We start from the raw sequence: 11,403 nt of genomic DNA, 5'->3' as shown, positions 1-11,403 counted from the left end.
TCTATGCGGCAAAGATGTTGGTGCTCAGTTAAAAAGAAATTAACAAGGTTAAAATGACTATGGCTTCATTCTGCATCAAGCTCCTTGTATGTTCGTGCTAAGTTTCTGTAGTTGTGTCCTACTCTGCAACCCTGTGGACTGTAGCCCACCAGGCTCCTCTGTCCATGGGATTCTCTAGGCAAGAATACTGGAGTGAATTGCCATTTCCTCCTCCAGGGGATCTTCCCAAGCCAGAATTGAACCCACATCTCTTATGTCTCCTGCATTGGCAGGAGGGTTCTTTACCATTAGCACCACCCTCATTTGCCCCCAAACGTGCCATAGTCCTCTTTGTAGCTGTAGAGAAAGCCTGGAGGGGATGGAGCCTAGAGCCAAGAAGCAGATGCCTCCAAGGCCAACCCCCGCTCCAGACCAACCCCCAAACTGCTTTCACTAACACCTACCTGTTCGTTTCTACGGAGCATGGAACCCTGAGGACGCCTGGCCATGAGGCAGGTGAACTTGCACCAAAGAAGAGGTGAGAGGGACTTCCCTGGTGGTTCAGTGGTTGGGACTACACCTTCCAACACAGGAGACGGGTTCAGTCTCCCCAGTTTGGGGAGCTGGGATCCTGCATGCCTCTTGGCTAAACAACCAACGCATAGAACAGAAGCAGTGTTGTAACAAACCAAATAAAGACTTTAAAAATGACCCACATCAAAAAATAAAAAGAGAGAGAGAGGAAGGTGAGAGACCTCAGGGTCTCTGCCACATGTCCATTAATATTTTACTGTCTCTCAGCTTCAGTAGTCAGAGAAGAAAGATACAAGGAGAAGATGCTGAGCTGAAGTGGAGGAGTCATAAGAGCCCCTGGATCTTATCTTAGTTTCCCAGCCTGCACTAGAGCAACTTAAGAGCTATCGGGGCAGAGAAGAATTCAACATTTTGTCACGTTAACAGAAGCACACGACCCAGGTCAAAGGAGGAAAGAGTCCCACCTGCATTTCCTGGCCTGCCCTGGGCTGGGAGGTGTAATTTAAGAAGGGCAATGACAAACCAGGCTCTGTGCAGAGGTCTCTGGCAGCCACAGAATGTGACTGTGACCTGGGCTGGGGTGAAACATTTTCTGGCATCTGAAAGGTTCCCTGTGGAGTCAGGGGCAGGGCAGGTCTGGGTGTGGTGGATGGGAGTCAGAAGGGCTTAGATGAAGGAAGTGAGGAAGAGAAGCAAACATTTTCTGCCCACCAGCTGTGAGGTCAACAGAACAGGTTGTCTTCTGAGGCTGACGGGTCATCTGAAAGGGCCAGGTTAATCTAGACCAGAGTCCTCCAGGGTTCACTTTGCTCCAAGATGCCCGATTTAGTAGTGTAGTGTTAGTCGCTCAGTCGTTTCTGACTCTTTGCAACCCCACAGACAGTAGCCCACCAGATTCCTCTGTCCATGGAATTCTCCAGGCAAGAATTCTGGAGTGGGTTGCCATCTCCTCCTCCAGGGGATCTTCCCGACCCAGGGATTGAACCTGGGTCTCCCGCATTGCAGGTGGACTCTTTACCATCTGAGCCACCAGGGAAGCCTGGACCAGAGTCCTCCAGGGTTCACTTAGCTCTGAGATGCCCTATTTAATAAGAGACTAAGGCCCAGATGTGCACTCTGCCCTCCCTGAAGGTCACACCCTGTCCGCAGAGGAAGTTAAGAGCAGGCCTCAACAGCCTCATTCCTCTACAAGCTCTGCTATTTAACTGCATCTCCCAGCCGCTGTCTTTGTGGTAGTGTTTAGTTGTTTGCACGTTCTCATGGAGTGAGGTTTGGGGGTCTGGGTGGGGGAGGGGGGCCCCTCTGTTTTCAGTGCCGCGTGGGCTCCATCTGCCTTGGGAGCCAGGTGTACAGACTTGGCTGCCAGTGAGAGGGGGCTGCGGTGAGGAGGTTTGCACTCAGCACCTGACTCTTGTTTTGAAGAAGTAACAGGGCATTTATTGCTTTCTGTAGGGCTGTTACAGCAAAATATCCAAAAATGTTTCTTGATTTAGCTATCTTTTGACTAGCAGTTTCACTCATCGGTGTGTCTTAAAGAAACACATCCCGGCGTGTATCTTAACGAAACTCATCCCAAAGTGATGTGGCATAGAAATATGCATCAGGCTATTCCTTGGAGTGTTGCCTGTGAGCCAAAAATTGGAATCAATCCAAATGTCCCTTAAAAAGAGCCAGTTAGATCAAATGCTGTGCAAGGGACTCCATGTAACTGTGAAGAAAAGAACCGATGCCTATTCACTGCCATCAAATGATGACCACTACATCTGCGTCTATTTTAACATCTGTATGGATTATTCTCTTTTTATTATTTTTTTATTTTGGCTTCACTGTGAGGCACGTGGGATCTTAATTCCCTGATCAGGACTCGAACCTGAGTCCCCTGCAGTGGATGCACAGAGTCTTGACCACTGGACTGCCTAGAAAGTCCCAGATTATTCTCATTTTAAATGTAATACATGGTCACTGTTAAAATTCAAGCACAGATTTAAAAAAACAGGCAAATGTATGTAAGTTAGAAGTCAGGATATGGGTACCCTTGGTGCAAGGATGATCATGAGAAGGGAGCAGAGGTTTGGGGTGCACATGTTTTGTTTTTCCACGTGGGAGCTGGTCCCAGGAGGTATTCAATTTGTTGAAAAGTCATAGAGCTGTATAGTCATGAGATGTCAACTTTCATATTGTGGCTTAGTCACTAGGTCATGTCTGACTCTTTTGTGATCCCAAGGACTATAGCCCACCAGGCACCTCTGTCCATGGAATTTCCCAGGCAAGGATACAGGAGTGGGTTGCCATTTCCTTCCCCAGGGGATCTTCCTGACTCAGGGATTGAACCTGCATCTCCTGCATTGGCAAGCAGATTCTTTGCCACTGAGCCACCTGGGAAGCCCTCAACTTTTATATATAGCTATGGAAATAGGTGTACATTATGCTTCTATAAAGAGATATTTTAAAAATCGAAGTACAGAACGTTGCAGAAATGTGTAAAATTGGTATTTGAAAGTTTCTTGTTCTTCCAGAATGTACTTTTTAAAAAAATTTATTAAAAGTTCCACATACTCTTTATTTATTTATTAAAAATTCTGTCTTATCTTTTTAAAAAATTTATTTCTTTTTACTTATTTGGTTGTGCTAGGTATTAGTTGCAGTATGTGGGAACTTTTAGTTGCAGCATGTGAACTCATAGTTGGAACATGTAGGATCTAGTTCTCTGACAAGGAATGGAAACCAGGCCCCCTACATTGGACCACTGGGCCACAGGGAAGTCCCCCTTCATGTACTTTCTAAACCAAAACTTAGAATCTTATAAAATATAATGTATAATATAAAACATAGAACATAGAATCGTTTTGCTTGATTTTTTTTCTCTAATAATATATCAAGACCTCTGGACATGTTTATTCCAAGATGCATAGAAAAAGGTCTGGAAAGACAGATTCCAAACTGTTAATGGCAATTACACTGGGGAATTTCCATTTCTGCATCATACATTTCTATGGTCTGTGAATTTTTTTTTTACAACTATCACCTATTACTTTTATGATTGGGGAGAAAGAAAAAGCTTGGAAAAAAGAAACAGCTTCTGTTAAAAGAGGCTCTGGTGATTGTAATATTAAAAAATTGGAATCAGTTTAAATAGCTATCAATGAGGGATTTGTTCCTAAATCATGATTTTTAAAAATCTGTACAATGGAAATCAGTGATACACGCTGAGGTGGCTGGCTAACAGGGTCTTACTCTACCAGCTCTATAACCTTGAGCAAGCTATTTAACCTCTGTGAACCTGTTCTTTCCTTTGAAATGGGGGCTCCAGAGGTTATCTCCTTCTTGATCTTGCTGTTGGCCTTGAATGACCACAGATAGGAGGGTCTGGGGCAATGCTGGTTTCCTCCCCTCCCTTCCTCTCAGTGGGAAGCAAGGGTGCCCCCCTCCCCCAGTGGAGGCCAAGTTCAAAGGAGGAAGGAGGCTCTCACATCCCCTTCCCTTACATCCTGACTCAGCCCCACCCCCACCGCCGCCGGCTGCTCTCTACCTGTAGGAAGTGAGCAACCTGTTTTCAGAACGTGATCCCCAGCCCCCCAGTGTGGGCTGCAGAGCTGATCCGAATCTACCACCCCAGTCAAAGGGAAAGAGAGAAAGAGCCCTCTGTTCAGGGGCCTTTCCAGGTGTGGAGGGCAAAAAGAGGTTTCCTCTGTTGCTTCTTGGGAAACCTCCTCAGATGCGTCACCGACACTCCTTGGTGGCTGTGAGTCACTGGTTCCTGGAGTCCTCCTGCTGCAAAGCTCCGCGTATCAACCCCAACAGAAGGAAACCATAGGCCCCAACACTGATGAGTTTGGGATTCCCAGAAATACGTGTGACACATGTGATTCTTATCAAACCGAAAGCAGAAGTGCTGAAAAGGGCACTGCTGTCCCTGCGAGGTCTCATTGGCTCTCTGGAGTCCTGTTTATTTTCCATTAATTGACTGCCTTTTACATGCAAGTCCTCATCTTAGGATTTCCCTGGTGGCTCATTTGGTAAAGAACCCACCTGCAATACAGGAGACTCAGGTTCAATTCCTGGGTTGGGAAGATCCCCTGGAGGAGGGCATGGCAATTCACTCCAGTATTCTTGCCTGGAGAATCCCGTAGACAGGGAAGCCTGGCAGGTTACAGTCCAGGGAGTCACAAAGAGTTGTACACTACTTTGCAACTAAACCACCACCCCATCTTAGAGTTTAGGTTCAGTTCCTAAATTTGAATGGAAACTACCTATATCTCGATTCATATATGATTATTTTTTACTGATTCTCATTGGAGTATAGTTGCTTTACAGTGTCATGTTAGTTTCTGCCACACAGCAAAGTGAATCAGCTATACATACACATGTATCCCTTCTTTTTTGGATTCCCTTCCCATTTAGGTCACTACAGAGCACTGAGTAGAGTTCCTTGTGCTATACAGCAGATTCCACTTAGTTATCTATTTGTACATAGTATCAGTAATGTGGTGGTGGTGGTTTAGATGCTCAGTCGTGTCTGACTCATTTGCCTGGTGGACTACAGACCACCAGACTCCTCTGTCCATGGGATTTCCCAGGCAAGAATATTGGAGTGGGTTGTCATTGCCTTCTCCAGGGGATCTTCTCAACCCAGGGACTGAACCCGCATCTCCTGCTTGGCAGGTGTATTCTTTACTACTGAGCCCATCAATACTGTATACATGTCAATTCCAATCTCCCAATTCATCTCACCCCTTTCCCCCGTGGTAGCCTTACATTTGTTCTCTGCATCTGTGTCTCTATCTCTGTTTTGCCAAGAGGTTCATCTGTAACATTTTTCTAGATATCTTACATATGTGTTGATAAATGATACTTGTTAATAAATGATACTTTTTCTGACTTACTTCACTGTATGTGACAGTCTCAAGGATCACATATTATTGATTGCAGACCATCTCCCTTCCTGCCCCTCATTTATGTGAAGAAATCACCCAGTCCTCTCTGTGCAGTTTGTGATGCTCTTCCTTAGGCTGCTTGCTGCTGCTACAAATATATTAACTCCAGCACCTTTGTGTGCTGGCCTGCCCTGTGCTGGGATGAAGGGTGGCCAGGGGGACACTGCCCAGCCCTCCAGACTCATGGGTGCTACAAAAGAGATTCTAGGCTGAAGCCAGTCCTTCATTTCCTCGAGTGAGGGGACTGAGGGCTGTGGGACCTTCTGGCCCTGTCCTGCCACCTGCCCAGATGCTCAGCATTCCCAAGGTCTAGGACCAGAGTCTACGTGAATAAACAAACAAACAAACAAGAAGGCTCATCTGGGAGGCCTCAGGCAGTGGGCCATGTCAGTGGGCCAGAAGCACTGCCCTCTCTCTCTCTACACACCACCCCCAACCTCCACCAGCACCTCTTCTCCTGGAACCCCTACCCAACGCCTCTGGGCATCCCAGGGTGGCAAGGACTCAACTTCTCCACTTTTTCAATGTTTACTGCCAAGTACAATTGACAAACCCCCTGGAGAACACAAACTCAACATATTAGATGCTAATTGAGCACCTAATGTATGCTTGGCACCAACCCTGAGCTTATGTCATCTTTGGGGGCCAGGACAGAAAGAAGGCTAGCACTTGAGTGATGTCAGAGTGAGTGCCTTTGAGGCGTCACTCACTCCACCCTTGAGCTGGCCCTAGACAGACAGTAAACAAGTCACTGGTAAACACCTAGCTGATGGGAACACAAGGCTATGGCATGAATCACATCCTCACAAAAAGATTCATTCTGGGACTTCTCTGGTGGTCCAGTGGCTAAGACTTCACATTCCCAATGCAGGGGGCTTGGGTTCTTTTCCTTGTCAGGAAACTAGACCCCACATGCTGCAACTAAAGATTCTGTGTGCCCAAACAGATGGAGAAATATACCATGTTCATGGATCAGAAGAATCAATATAGTGAAAACGAGTATATGACCCAAAGCAATCTATAGATTCGATGCAATCCCTATCAAGCTACCAATGGTATTTTTCACAGAACTGGGACAAATACTTTCACAATTTGTATGGAAACACAAAAATCCTTGAAAAGCCAAAGCAATCTTGAGAAAGAAGAATGGAACTGGAGGAATCAACCTGCCTGACTTCAGACTGTATTACAAAGCTACAGTCATCAAGACAGTATGGTACTGGCACAAAGACAGAAATGTAGATCAATGGAACAAAATAGAAAGCCAAGAGATTAATCCATACACCTATGGACACCTTATCTTTGACAAAGGAGCCAAAAATGTACAATGGAAAAAAAGATAATCTCTTTAAAAAGTGGTGCTGAGAAAACTGGTCAACCATCTGTAAGAGAATGAAACTAGAACACTTTCTAGCACCATACACAAAAATAAACTCAAAATGGATTAAAGATCTAAATGTAAGGCCAGAAACTATAAAACTCCTAGAGGAAAACATAGGCAGAACACCCTCTGACATAAATCACAGTAAGACCCTCTATGACCCACCTCCCAGAGTAATGGAAATAAAAGAAAAAATAAATAATGGGATCTAATTGAACTTAAAAGCTTTTGCATGATGAAGGAAACTATAAGCAAGGTGAAAAGACAGCCCTCAGAATGGGAGAAAATAATAGCAAAAGAAGCAACTGACAAAGAATTAATCTAAAAAATATACAAGCAGCTTATGCAGCTCAACACCAGAAAAATAAACAACCCAATCAAAAAATGGGCCCAAGAACTGAACAGACATTTCTCCAAAGAAGACATATAGATGGCTAACAAACACATGAAAAGATGCTCAACATCACTCATTGTCAGAGAAATGCAAATCAAAATGAGGTACCATCTCATGCCAGTCAGAATGGCTGTTATCAAAAAGTCTACAAATAATAAATGCTGGAGAGGGTGTGGAGAAAAGGGAACCCTCTTACACTGTTGGTGGGAATGCACACTAATATAGCCACTATGGAGAACAATGTGGAGATTCCTTAAAAGGAAACTGGAAATAGAACTGCCATACGACCCAGCAACCCCACTGCTGGGCATACACACCGAGGAAACCAGAATTGAAAGAGACATGTTTCATTGCCCAATGTTCATTGCAATGACATGTTTACAATAGCTAGGATATGGAAGCAACCTAGATGTCCATTGGCAGATTAATGGATAAGAAAGTTGTGGTACATATACTCAATGGAATATTACTCAGGTATTAAAAAGAAAGCATTTGAGTCAGTTCTAATAAAGTAAATGAAACTGGAGCCTATTATACAGAGTGAAGTAAGTCAGAAAGAAAAACACCTATACAGTATATTAATGCATATACTTAGAATTTAGAAAGATGGTAATGATGACCCTATATGTGAGACAGAAAAAGAGACACAAATATAAAGAACAGACTTTTGGACTCTGTGGGAGAAGGTGAGGGTGAGATGATTTGAGAAAATAGCATTGAAACATGTATATTACCATATGTGAAATAGATTACCAGTCCAAGTTCGATGCATGGAACAGCACTCAAAGCCGGTGCACTGGGACAACCCAGAGGGCTGGAATGGGGAGGGAAGTAGGAAGGGGGTTCAGAATGGGGAGGACACAACATGTACACCTGTGGCTGATTCATATCAATGTATGGCAGAAACCACCACAATATTGTAAAGTAATTAGCCTCTAATTATAATAAATTAATTTTTAAAAAAAGATTCTGTGTGCTGCAACTAAAGACCTGGGTCAGCCAAATATGTAAATAAATAAACATAAAAAATAAAATAAAAGAGTTATGTTCCTCTGACAGAAGGGTTTGCAGCTGCTCACAGTAGATTTGTGGAGGTCTCTGCGGTTGGGTGGGGGCAAAGTGAAAAGGGGAAGATTTGAAGTGTTGGCAGGTGGCAGAGGCCCCCCTTCCCCAGTGCATCCCCTCCCCCAGCAGCCCCTCAGCATCCTGTGGGCAGAAAGCTGGTGGCTTGGCTAGATCTGCTGTCAGGGGAGGGCCAGGCCGGGCAAAAGGGATGCTGTGATTCCTGTCTCTGCCCCCTCACCACACTCCAGACCTCAGCCAAGCCTGGGGGGCCCAGGGAGATTGGGGGATAGAAAGAAAAGTGACTCCCACTAGAGAAGCATGCCTTTGTGGAAGACCTTCTCTGGACCCCACTCAAACTCAGAAACTCAGAACCCCATCTCTGGTGGCCCACCCAGTTGTGTGGAGGGTTGAAGAAAGCAAGAAGAAAAGTGCACTGGGGCTCAAACAAGAGCCAGTCTTTGCTTCAACGGCTGTTCACATCTTCCTGTGCCAGGACTCTATTAGCTCAGCCAGCGCATAAGGAGCTAACTCGTGGAAAAGAGAATGATGCCACTGGGGTTTTATCTATGTAATTTCCAATTGAGTGTGCTCCTGTGTGTATGTGGCAAGTGAAGTGGGTCAGTGTATTTGCCATAGAACATATTCCTGATTATCAACAGACAAGGCCAGGTGTCCTCATACTTAAACCTGGTCAGACTCTGCTGATGTCAACACAAAATCTCCCCACTGCCTCCCTACCTTGCCTTTAGTATTCAACCAAACTAAATTAAGACCTTTGTGTGTATCTGTGTGTTTATGAGAGGAGGGTTAATTCAAACTGTTTTCTGTCTCCTGCTATTACCTCTACAGCAAAATTTCATCTTAATAGAATGAGTTGTGACTCCATCATGGTTAAGAATACTACATTTTCCAGAAAATGGAAATCCATCATTTACATACAAACAGTCATTGGGTGAAAATGTAAATGCAGGATACCACTCACTGCTGGAGAGGATGTGGACAACCTCAGAGGCATTGCCCATAGTATCATGAAACACTGGAAACTTCAAGAAAACAGTTTAGCGGTATCTAGTAACATCTAGTAGTTACGTACAGACATGAGAGTTGGACCATAAAGAAGGCTGAGTGCCAAAGAATCGACGCTTTTGAATTATGGTGCTGGAGAAGACTTGAGAGTCCCTTGGACTGCAAGGAGATCAAACCAGTCATTCCCAAAAGAAATCAACCCTGAATACTCATTGGAAGGACTGATGCTGAAGCTGAAGATCCAGTACTTTGGCCACCTGATGCAAACAGCTAACTCATTGGAAAAGACCCTGATGCTGGGAAAGACTGAAGGCAGGAGGAGAAGGGGGCAACAGAGGATGAGATGGTTGGATGGCATCACCAACCCAATGGACATGAATTTGAGCAAATTCCAGGAGATAGTGGAGGACAGAAAAGCCTGGCATGCTGCAGTCCATGGGGCTGCAAAAAGTAGGACACAACTTAGTGACTGAACAAAAGCAACAACAATCTGATAACGTCTAATATAAATGACATACTCTAACTCAGCACTCCTATGAAGTCAAAGCACATTACCTTAGAATAAATGTATAAAGATGATTATTGCAGTTTCCTTTATTTGGACAAAACAAAAAGTGGAGACAACCCCAAGCTAATGAGTAGGGAATCACTAAATAAATCGTGATCTATCCACACCCTAAAATATCACATAGCCATCAAAAAAATGACTTACAAGAATGCTCTGGCAAGACCACCAGAGATCCTCAGAAAACAAAAACAGAGTGTATTTAAAATATGATGCTAGGATTTCCCTGGTGGTCCAGTGGTTAGGACTCTGCCCTTCCAATGCAGGGGGCACAGGTTCCATCCCTAGTCAGGGAACTAGCTTTCCATGTGCCACATGGCCAAAAAACCCCAAAAGATCCTATTTCTATAAAGCAAATAATCACCTGTAGAAAACCCTCTACAAACATAGCTGAGCATATGATTGCATGAGGAGCTATCAATAAATGCCACTATAGAAGGACACCTGCCAGACCACCAACATGAGGTACAAGTGCTAAAAAGCACTGAGGAACTAGTTTCATTTCAATAATGAAAGATTAAAACAAAAGTAACCCTCCTTTTATTTTAATTACCTTGACTGTTAAAATTCAATTTCACAATACATCAGAAAGCACCTAAAAATCAATATTTTTTATTTATTCAGGCACTGCTCTATTTCTGAAAGGATTTGGGACAGTTTACAAAGCTATATGCAGGGAGTGAACCATAAGAAAGGATGAACCAGCAATGGGATAGAGCTGTGGCAACATCACAGAAGCCCAACTGGCCTTCAGCGTCTCTAAGCCGGCTTATCTGTGCTGGTAAAACTTGATGTTTCTGTGTCCTTCATCCTCAAATGATATCACCTCTTACTTTCCAGCTTTAGTTTTCCAATCACTCCAGGAAACTTATTTTCTCTTCTAAATTTATCTATAATTACAGTTTGCCTCCCTACATGGGCTGTGATGCTCCGGCTGTGGGTTCATGGTGTGAACACTCGGGTCGCTCAGAAGCACGGTGAGATGATAGAACGCAATTTCCACTCATCTGTACTTTTTTCCACAGAAGTAGAATTTGTTACTGCAGTAGCTGAACAAGTTTCTGCATTCAAAAAGATGCATTTCGAGCATATTGGTCCAATGAAGTTGTTGACTTACTGAGACATGGTTCTTTGATCCTTTTTAAAAAGTTATTTTTCTAACAGCTGGAGAATAAAACGTCCCTCATCTCCCCAAACTCTTGTTGTTGTTCAGTCACTAAGTGATGTCTGACTCCTTACGACTCCAAGGACTGCAGCACACCAGGCTTCCCTGTCCTTCATGATCTCCTTTTAAGGAGACCCTTAAAAACTCTTTAAAAACTTAAAAACTCTTAGTTTTTAATTTCTCATCAGGGTCCCCGAATCTAGCTGACTTCTCAAAATGTCAGAATCCCTGAGGCTGATCTCTAGTTTTTTTTCTGTGATGACCCTCCACCCCTGGGGACTGGGGGAGCTTAAGCTTTCACAGAAGTTTTGTTGCTGGTTGGTCATGTTCTGAATTCCTGCTTCCTCACCATGATGGCCT

The sequence above is a fragment of the Cervus canadensis genome, chromosome 5 (assembly GCF_019320065.1).
Source record: "Cervus canadensis isolate Bull #8, Minnesota chromosome 5, ASM1932006v1, whole genome shotgun sequence".
Lineage (NCBI taxonomy): Eukaryota > Metazoa > Chordata > Mammalia > Artiodactyla > Cervidae > Cervus > Cervus canadensis.
This window is presented reverse-complemented; position numbering follows the sequence as displayed.